Source organism: Pinus tabuliformis, chromosome 7, assembly GCF_031772625.1.
Source record: "Pinus tabuliformis cultivar Carrire ecotype Pingquan chromosome 7, CPIR1, whole genome shotgun sequence".
Lineage (NCBI taxonomy): Eukaryota > Viridiplantae > Streptophyta > Pinopsida > Pinales > Pinaceae > Pinus > Pinus tabuliformis.
This window is the reverse complement of record NC_142293.1, coordinates 381,254,340-381,264,660: the sequence shown is the minus strand read 5'-3', so window position 1 is coordinate 381,264,660 and position 10,321 is coordinate 381,254,340.

The window sequence follows — 10,321 nt, the reverse complement described above, 5'->3', positions numbered from 1 at the left end:
ATCAAGTTTTTAACAGAGCATATCTTTACCAGATTTGGTTGTCCACATAAATTAGTCACAGAAAATGTAACAGCCTTTAGAGCAAAAGAATTGGTGGATTTGTGTGATTCAATGGGTATTAAACTGGTTCGTGCTTAAAAAGGGACTCGCTTCAGCCATCTTTCTCATTTTCCTTCACTCTGCTTACACTCGCATGAACCCCGCTACCTCCGTTTTACCTCTAAAGCCCGGATAAACCTGCTTTCCCTTAGATTCCCCCTAAGTCCAACAAAGTCCTTTTTAGCCCCTTTTCCTTAGCCCCAGGCGCTTAACCTACGAAGCCGTGCCCATATAACCCTCCGCCTTAATCCCCACCATCGATCGCGCATCCCGATCTAACGGTCTCTGTGCTTCTCCTGCTCATTAACCTGGTAGCTCTTTCCACCGTCCAATCGTTCCTGCCACACAATCCAACAGCAGTCGTAGCCCCGTTCCTTCGAGTTTCCCACTCGTTAACGCGCGGGGAAAGTGGTTTCCCGCTCGTCACATCCAACACGCATCACTCGCTGACTCGCATCGCTCCCCCTGTGTACAAATTCCACCATCCCCCGTAAGGGGTGAGGGGAATACCGCTTACTGCCCTCTCGTACGCTCCCTGCTCATTAACATTCGCACATCTCTGCCACCGGATGGCTGTCGGATCTGCCCGACCGTGATCTGACGGCCCACGTTTCTCCATCCACGTTTTCTCCTCATACCCCCTATAAGCCGATCTTAGCCATTCATCCGCGCGATCCGACGGCCCACGTTTCTCCATCCACATTTTCTCCTCATATCCCCTATAAGCCGATCTTAGTCGTTCATCTGCGCGATCCGACGGCCAATAATTGTTCCTGTCATACTCATGCCTCCGCCATGAAGTCTATGCCACCTTTGACTGAGCTGTGGTTGCGAAGGATGAAGGCGATCATCTACTAGCTCTCTGCGCAGTTAAGATTCAACTACTTCATTTAACACATTGTACACCCGAAGGACGAGAAGGACAACCTTGAGCAAATAAACACATTTACGAGTTATGGAACTTTTTCCATACGGCATTCCACCTATTTGAGAAGGACAAAAAAGTACCAGAGAAGGTCAAAATTTATTCATGGGAACATCAGATCGTATCAGAGGCCCATTTTAGATAGTTAATGTGGTTGGTGGTCCATTATGACCCCTCCACGCATAGAGTAGCCGAGCAATTTTGTAATCAAATTCTATATATACCCAAAAAGACAATATAATGTGGTTGATGGATATTTTTTTGATGTAAGGTTCAACTTCTGGAGACTGTAACTACTGTGATACCTGCAGCATCTAGTATTCATTTTCAGCTAATACAAGCTTCTTTTGCTGTTAATTTCTCACTTTCCACTTCTTCTCTGTTCTGGGTTGTGCTCGTTATGCATTTTTCATGTGCTCTTGATATTTAGCATTAGAGGGGCTGTCATCCCACCTCTGTGTTAGAATCAATATGTATCATTGAATTTGTTATGCAGGTTTATGTTATTTTAATGCCAGAGAGCTGTCATCCTGTCTGTGCATTAGGAAATAGATTTGCAGGCCTCTTTACTAGTTGTAGTTGGCCATCACATGGTCTTGTGCATCTACTAGTGTGGTCAGTATTCTCCATGCTCACTTAATCCTCAAACTGTGAGTAATTATTGGTCTAAAGCCTTGTAGTATGGGGGTGTTCACCCATGTCTGGGGTTAAGCATAGTAGAAGTGGTTATCTAGCTTGTATATGCATCATTCCTTCCATTCATCCACCTATTTCCAACATTTTTGTTGAGTTTTTAATGTTGCCGAGCATCTCTGAGATACATCTTAGGAGAGTTTCTTGGGGTGATAACACGTACAACTACTTTTGTGATACGGATCAAGTCGGCAAGTCTCTCCTTGAATTAAGCTCTCTTATTCAAGATTTTTCTATTAAAGGCTCCCTTCTTATAGATCAAATTGAATTGAATTCCCTTAAGTCTATTAATAGTCAATATTTTCCTCAAAGAACAATAGTAGATTCCTTGAAACATATAACCTCCTCCATGTTCTCTGAAAACCACGACAAGCCACATTAATAATCGACACATATTAATCTGACCCTAAAATTTAATGGATGTCCTTCGAATACCTTATTCAACTCTAGGGTTTTTTATTCAACAATAGAGCACTCTGGTGCGCCTACCTCCCTTTCTAGCTTGAACACTCATATTACCTCTACAATTGTGCCCTCATATAAAGAAGCCCTGAACATTCCCCCCATCTCCACATTCACAGGGGTTACTCATGTTGACAAATCTTAGACAGAGCCTAGTTACTCCTTTCAAAACGTCACTATCAGAAAGAAAAAGAACAACAAAAAATCTCTAGCAAGAGAAGGAAATCATCCTAAGCCTATCCAGGGTGCAATTAGTCTCTCCCCACCAAATGAATTGGCTTTATATTCAAGGTCTTCAAATCAAAGACAGCCCCTCCTCCTCCTAAATAATCACAATTTTGTCTCTCAACATTCAAGGGGTTAGGGGTCCCTCCAAATTCACCTCCCTCAAAAGGCTTATCAGTACCTATCTTCCATCCATCATATGTCTTCAAGAAACTATGGCCTCAGAAGAAAAATCCAAAGAGTACTTCTAAAATATTTGTCCAGGTTAGTTTTCATGTGCTTTGGATTCAAATGGCTTGTTAGGTGGTATAATAACTATATAGGACCTAAAATTGCATCACTTCATGCTTACTCTTCCTCATTAGGTATCATTCTAGAAGGATCCCTAAGAAGATGTTCTTGTACCATGAAATTGATCGACTGCTATGGACCATACAGTGACAGACTAGATTTCTGGGACTAGATACAAACGAGTGGAATTCTCTTGGATCAACGCCCCATCATGAAAGGAGACTTAAACTTCACTATTTTTGTAGGAGAGACCTATGGTCTTCGAGCTCAACCAGATCCTCTATGATCCTACTTTTTGACAACGTTGTAGAATCATAAGCTTCGTGACATAGCTCCCTTCCCCTTAACCCCTACCTAGAGAAATGGGAGGATTGGTGAGGAAGGGATAGCCAAAAGAATGGATAGGTTCTTAATGGCCAATCAATTGGCAGGAAGAGTAAGGAGACTCAGATCTTGGACAACACAAGATAAGTTGTTGGATCACAAGCCCATTTTCCAGGAGTTCGACTTTGATCCTATCATACAATAAATATCACTTTAAATTCAACCACTCATGGTTGGAAGAAGAGTCTTTTGATTGTTGGTAAAGTAAATCTGGCAGAGAAACCCAGTCTCAAACTGCTCATTAGCAATGACTAATTTGTTAAGAAAAGTCATGGATCTAAAGAAGGAAGTTTTAGTCTAGGAGAGAAAAAGGAAAACAAATGACCCAAAAATGAAAGTGAAGGTTTCATTGATTAATTTGCAGGTTTGTTTATTTCCTTTTAGGCAACAAAGCAAAATTGGAAAGGTACACAAACATAAGTTAATTTGCATGAATTTTATAGTAATAAGAGGACAAAAATGTAGCATAAGACAAGAGCAAATTGATAATGGAGTTCACTCATCTTAGGCTACGTCTTTGGGTCCAACTTCCAAAGCTTATCGCTTTAATAAATTGATCAAATTTTCATTATATCAGTTTACAAGCTTCAAATTGAAAATTTGACACTTCCACGCTGCTCAGAATGCTCAAAAACCCCCATTTAGGCTCTTCTTGAGCTAAAAAAGGCTCATAATTAAGAAAAATATGCCCGTTATTCTAAACCGTCAACAAACTGTTCTCCTCATTAGCTCTCAGTGCTGGAAAATTTTTAACAACATGGCCTTTGGCCCAATGGTGGTGTGTTGTACTAGAACCCCAGATGTCCCAAGTTCGATCCAACGAAATAGGCATTATTTGCGTTGATTTTTTTTCTATTAAAAAAATTTAACAGGTCGTTGGCCCTTTGAATCCACTGCTCCCGGTAGTCATATGACCACATAGGGCCACAAGCCATGGGTCATATCCCATGCGCCCACCACTACTCCCCATCATCGGTCGTATGTAAACAATAAAATGTGGGTCGTAGGCGGAAGGCTACACACCCACCGTCCACTTGTGCGACGGTCATGTGGTATAATGTGACCGAGGTCTCGGCCTCAACCGATGCCCCCACCTTTGTTGATGTGAAGGTCATGTAACCAATAAAACCAATGGCCTCCTCAACTGTAGAACCCATTCACATTAAATATAAATGGGCCACCTGTGTTAAACAAGAGATATGCATGGTGCACTGGTAGGTTGTTGGTTTCACTAGTTAGAGGTCGACAGTTCAATTCTTGTGGAGGATGTCAGTCAACTTAACAAAATTTTGGCACCAAATATAGGGCCATTTGGAGGCCTCTCATAGGGCCATGTGGCACCCTCTGATTGGCCCACATGGTGACCTAAGTTGGTCCACCAAAACAACCATATGCCTAGTTGACAAATGATGTCAACGCCACTTGCCCTCACGTGATTGGTCCACCTACCATTCGTACAACGTAGTAAAACCTGCTACATGAGCGTACAGGCTACCACATCAGCATCCATACCCTATAAGTTTACTTTTTGCCTATTTGGCCAAAACTTAAAAACATGATAACTTGCTCATGCGGTGTCAGATTGAGGTGATTCAAGCATCGTTGGAATCAAAACAAAAGGCTCTACCATTTGGCGCTGGTTTCAGGAGATTTTGAGCATTCTGATTTTTGATCATTTTCAAGATCCCTTGGATCAACAAAACTAAAAAAACAGCTTGCATAAATAGAATCTACATATGATCACTTTTCTCATACTTTCTCATCATCCTTCTCAGTAGAAATAACCTAGAAAATGACCTCTCTAGCAGCTAGGAAATATCAGATCCTAAAGATAGAGGAAGAGGAATGGAGACTAAAAGCAGGGCTACATGGATAAAAAATGGAGATGTCAATACTAAATTTTTCCATATCTATGAAAACCATAGAAGAAACATAAAAGCTATATGGGAGCTAGAGGAAGAAGATGGAAAAATGGTGTCTTCCACTAAAGAATTAAAAATTGCAACCTTCTCCTATTTCTCCTCTCTCTTCAAATATTTTGGGTCCTCAAACATCTACTCATAGTTGCAAGTAATCCAACATTACCTGTTCTTCTTCACACAAGAGGAATAAATTTTGATCGGTAGCCCCGTCACTCTAGAGGAAATTGAAGGAGTTATAAAAATGTTTTCTAAAGACAAAAGTCCAGGACTAGATGGTTGAACAATGTTACTCATCTCCTTTTTTGATATTATTAGATCAGATCTTTGCATGATGGTAGAGGAATCTAGAAGATCAGGGAAAGTGTCAGGAGACATCAATGCTACATATATAACCTTGATTCGAAAATGCTCAAATCCTAAGCCCTTTTTGGACTTTAGCCCCATTTCCCTGTGCAACCTAGTATATAAAATTATCTCCAAGGTAATTTCAAACTGGATTAAGAGGATGCTAGCAGAAAAACTGTCTCCAAACCAGTTTGGCGTCCTAACTAATAGGTAGATTCATGATGCCATAAGCATCGCTGAAGAAGCCATACATTCTATTAGGACCAAAAAACATAAATATCTTGTTTTTAAAATGGACCTTAATAAAGCTTTTGATAAATTCAATTGGACTTTCCTTAGACTTGTTCTCCTTCAAATCGGTTTGAGTCTACAAGTTACAAATTGGATCATGAGTTGTGTTGCCTCAGCCACCTTCTCTGTCCTTATTAATGACTCTCCTTCCATCAAATTCACCAGCTCCTAGGGACTCAGGCAAGGATGCCCTTTGTCTGCGTTGTTGTTTTTAATTGTGATGGAAGGTCTAAGCCACCTCCTACTAAAATAAAAACATGATGGAAATATAAAGGGCATAAAAGTCTCCAAAAATAAATTCATTACCCATCTGCTCTTTGTGGATGATGTACTCCTTCTAGGTTTGGGCACCGTTGCTGAATGGAGGGATATCCATTGAATCATAAACCTCTTTTGCAGTGCCACTGGAATGGAGATCAACCTTAATAAGTCCTCCTTTCATCAATCTGCAGTCAGTGCAGATACTCTCATGGAGATTCAATCCTTCTTACCATTGCAGACTATCCCACTAGAAAATGGTATCAAGGATCTTGGCTTCTTTCTTAAACCAAACAAGTACCATAAAGATGACTGGTAGTGGATGACAAGAAGAGTGGAGTAGTAAATTAATTTGTGGTTCAACAACTTGTGGTTTCTTGGCGGAAATTTGATCCTGGCTAAATCTGTATTGGAAAGCATTCCAGTATATTGATTGTCTTTAGCTAAAATCCCCTCTAATGTCCTTAAAACCATCAGAAAATTTATCTTCAACTTCATGTGGATTGGAAAATCCAATAAATAAGGTATACATCTAGAAAACTGGTACTCTCTATCTATTCCAAAAATTTTGGGACATTGAGGTATTAAAACTTTGACATGGTTTGCCAAAGCTCTTGCCTTAAAACACCTATGGAGAAGTCTATTTGGAGAGGACTTTGGAGTTAGATCATCAAAGAAAAATATTTAAGAAGTTTTTCAGTGGTGGACTGGGTTAGAGGTTAGGCTTTTGAACCTACCAAAATGGGCCCCATAGTCTGGAAAGTGCTCATGGTTGTTGTTCCCACACTCTACAAATGGCTAGTATGGAAGGTGGGAGATGGAAAGCAATTCATCTTTAGCAAGGATCCATTTATAGGTGGTGGACGAATCTACAAGTTGTCCATTCAACTAATACAATATTTATATTCCAAAGGACTATACTACCTATACAACATTAGGAAAGCAACATCATCCCATCCCTCCAACAACTATTGGTTATCCTCAGTTGAACTTAGGTTGTCTAGTGCACTTGTTACTAAATGGATTTATTTCACTAAAGAGTGTAAACTAAATGGGGTGAGGCTTATCAATTGCAAATATTCTCTAGTCTGGAGATTTGAATTCTCTGTAGGGATGATCAAAGCTTGTTATTCCTATGAAGCAATATCCCATATTGAGATAACAACAAATGATAGATAGTGGAATAGGCTTATATGGAAATGGCCTATACCCATTAAATTAAAATGTTTTGTTTGGTTGATGCTTCACATGGGACAACCTTCTAAAAAGGGGCTTTGTGGGTCCAAATGAATTTTCTTTCTGCAGACTTCAAGAAGAATTTGTAGACCATTTACTAATACATTGCCTTGTTGCCTAGAATGTTTGGAAGTCAGTCTTATAGATCCTGAGTATCAAAGTAGACTTGAACAAGACTTCCTTTTAAGATTTGTTATTTTTTTAGGTAAATAAATTCAAACACATTAGATCCCTACATATTTTTGTAACATGGGTTATATGGCTACTAAGAAACAAGATTATTTTCAGCAATGAAAAGAAATGTATTCTTCTAAAATCCACAAAGGTCATATCCCTATTTAGTGTTAGAAATTAATTAATAGAGCCATGAAATACGTAAAATATTTCGGAAACACAAATATAGAAATGCATAAAACAAGAGAGACACAGATATACGTGGTTCAACCAATTTGGGCTACATTCATGGAGAAACATCCAGTCCTTCCTTTTATATTATCCATCAAAATGAAGAGATACAACCTACAGCAGATCCACTGTAATTTCCTCTTCGCTCTTACACATCCTCCCCTCTCTCTCTCTCTCTAAAAATAATGATACACAGTCGCAATACAATTCCCTCATATAAACCGAGGGTTTCCTTCTAGGGGAAAAACATAAATTAACACAACTTCTACCGTCATATAATTCGCATAATGAATGGCCTAGATTGAATACGAAATTACAATATTTTACAAAACAATTTTACATCCATTTGTAGCTTCGAGGGCGCTACCCTCGAACCCCCGTTGGGTGCCTACTATCCCTCAGACACCCTAGCCAGGGGGGATGGTCCCCCTTGAACCCCCATGGGGAGAAAAGTCCCCCCTGCATGTAGCGGTGTACAGTCCTCCTAGGGTAAACACCCGACTGAAACATGACCTCTGAATCAGGAAGATAATCAGGCTCCACACCCAACAATCTCCCACTTGGAGACTAATTCTAAAAACTCCACCACTACTTCATTTTCGGGATAATGCTTCCATTTTGGACCTGGTTGTTTCTCACCTGCATCATCATACTTTAAGACCAATTGAAATTGAGAAAAATCTCAGTTTCTCCCTTGTTACAACTTTTGTTAACATATCTGGAGGATTCCAGCTAGTGTGTTACTTTTCCAGCTTCAATTGTCCATCTTCCAATACTGACCGTATGAAATGGTACCTAAGATGTATATGTTCAGTCTTAGAATGAAATATTGAGTTCTTTACAAGATGAATGACACTCTCATTGTCACTGTATAACCTGACCCCCTCTTGATTTTTCCGAATTCATCCATAAGCCTTTGTAACCAAATCATTTCTTTACTAGCCTCTATAGAAACAACATACTCTGCTTCCGTTGTTGAAAGTGAAACAATGTTTTGCAATTTTGAAATCCAACTGACAATTTTTCTAGCTATAGTAAACACATACCCTATGGTGCTCCTCCTATTATCTCCATATCTGCATCAACATATCCCTGTAGAGAAATGTTTGAACCACCAAAGAATAATGATTGATTTTTGGTACCTCTCAAATACCCAAGAATCCACTTTACTACCATGAAATGCTCTTTTCCTTGATTTTTCATATACCTGCTTACAAATCCCATTGCATGTGCAATATCGGGCCTTATGCAGACCATTTCATACATTAAGCTTCCAAATGTTGATGCATATGGAACTTTACACATATAATCCATCTCTTCCTTAATCTAGGGACACATCTCCTTACTTAGTTTGAAATGACTAGCCAAAGGTGTACTAACTGGTTTTGCATTCTGCATATTAAATCTTTCCAACACATTTTCTATGTACTAACTCTGAGACAATGTCAATTTGTAATTGTTCCAACCTCTAGTTATTCTCATATCAATGATTTGTTTTGTAGCACCCAAATCCTTCATTGCAAATGAATTTTCCAATTTTCCTTTGAGCATATTTATTTCCTGCAAGTCATCTACATACAATAACAATATAATATAGTTTCCATCATTTTTCTTTTTAAGATAAACAGAATGGTCAAAGTGACATCTAGTATAACCTTGTTCAAACATAAATCTGTCAAATTTTAGATACCACTGCCTTGAAGCTTGTTTTAAGCCATACAAGCTCTTCTTCAATTTTCACACCAACTTCTCCTTCCCTTTGATCTCGTACTCTTGTGGCTATTTCATATATATTTATTCCTCCAAATCCCCATGGATAAAGGATGTCTTTACATCTAAAAGCTCAAGATGCAAATCTTCTACTGCCACTAGACTTAAAATAGTTCTGATTGAAGTCATTTTAACATCAGGAGAAAAAAAAATCATCAAAGTCTATACCTTTCTTTTGTGTAAACCCATTCACCACAAATCTAGCATTATACCTCTATTTACCTCCATCTTCTTCCTTCAACATGTAAACCCATTTATTCTACAATGTTGTTTTACCTGCAGGCAACTTGTCTAAGTCCCAAGTCTGGTTATGCATCAAGGAGTCCATCACTTCTTCCATGGCTTGCTCCCACTTCTTCCTAGTTTCTACCTACATTACTTCTTCATATATTTCTAGTTCATTAGAATCAATCAATAATACATAATATAATGAAGGAGAGTATCATTCAGGGGGACTACTTATCTTGGTATATCTTCTAACACCACTCTTAGGTGTTTGAGGTGTCTCTTTTCGTTGTGGTTTTTTTTTTTTGGTTGTTGATCATTATAATTTTCATGTACCTTTAGTTTTTCTATGATCCCATCCAGCACTGTGTATTCCTTGTTTTCCTTTTCTTGTTTATTTTCTTGTATTTGATCCTTATATAAGAACTTTTCATTAAATATGACTCTCTCGGATCCTAATGATTTTGTGATTTTCATAATCATATAAGTGATAACCATTATCATTTACACCATATCCAATAAAGGAACATTTCTTTGATTTTGCCTCAAGGTTTGATGCATTTTCTTTATTAATGTGGACAAAAGCTTCACAATCGAAAGACTTTAAAAATGAGTAGTTTACCATTTTACATATCCATGCCTCCTCACGAATACCACCATTTGAGGAACTTGAAGTCCCTTTGTTTAATAGAGAAACGATAGTATCTACAACATATGCTCAAAATTGTAAGGGCAATCATGCATGCAATCTCATGCACCTTGCACACTCCATGATTGTCATGTTCACCCT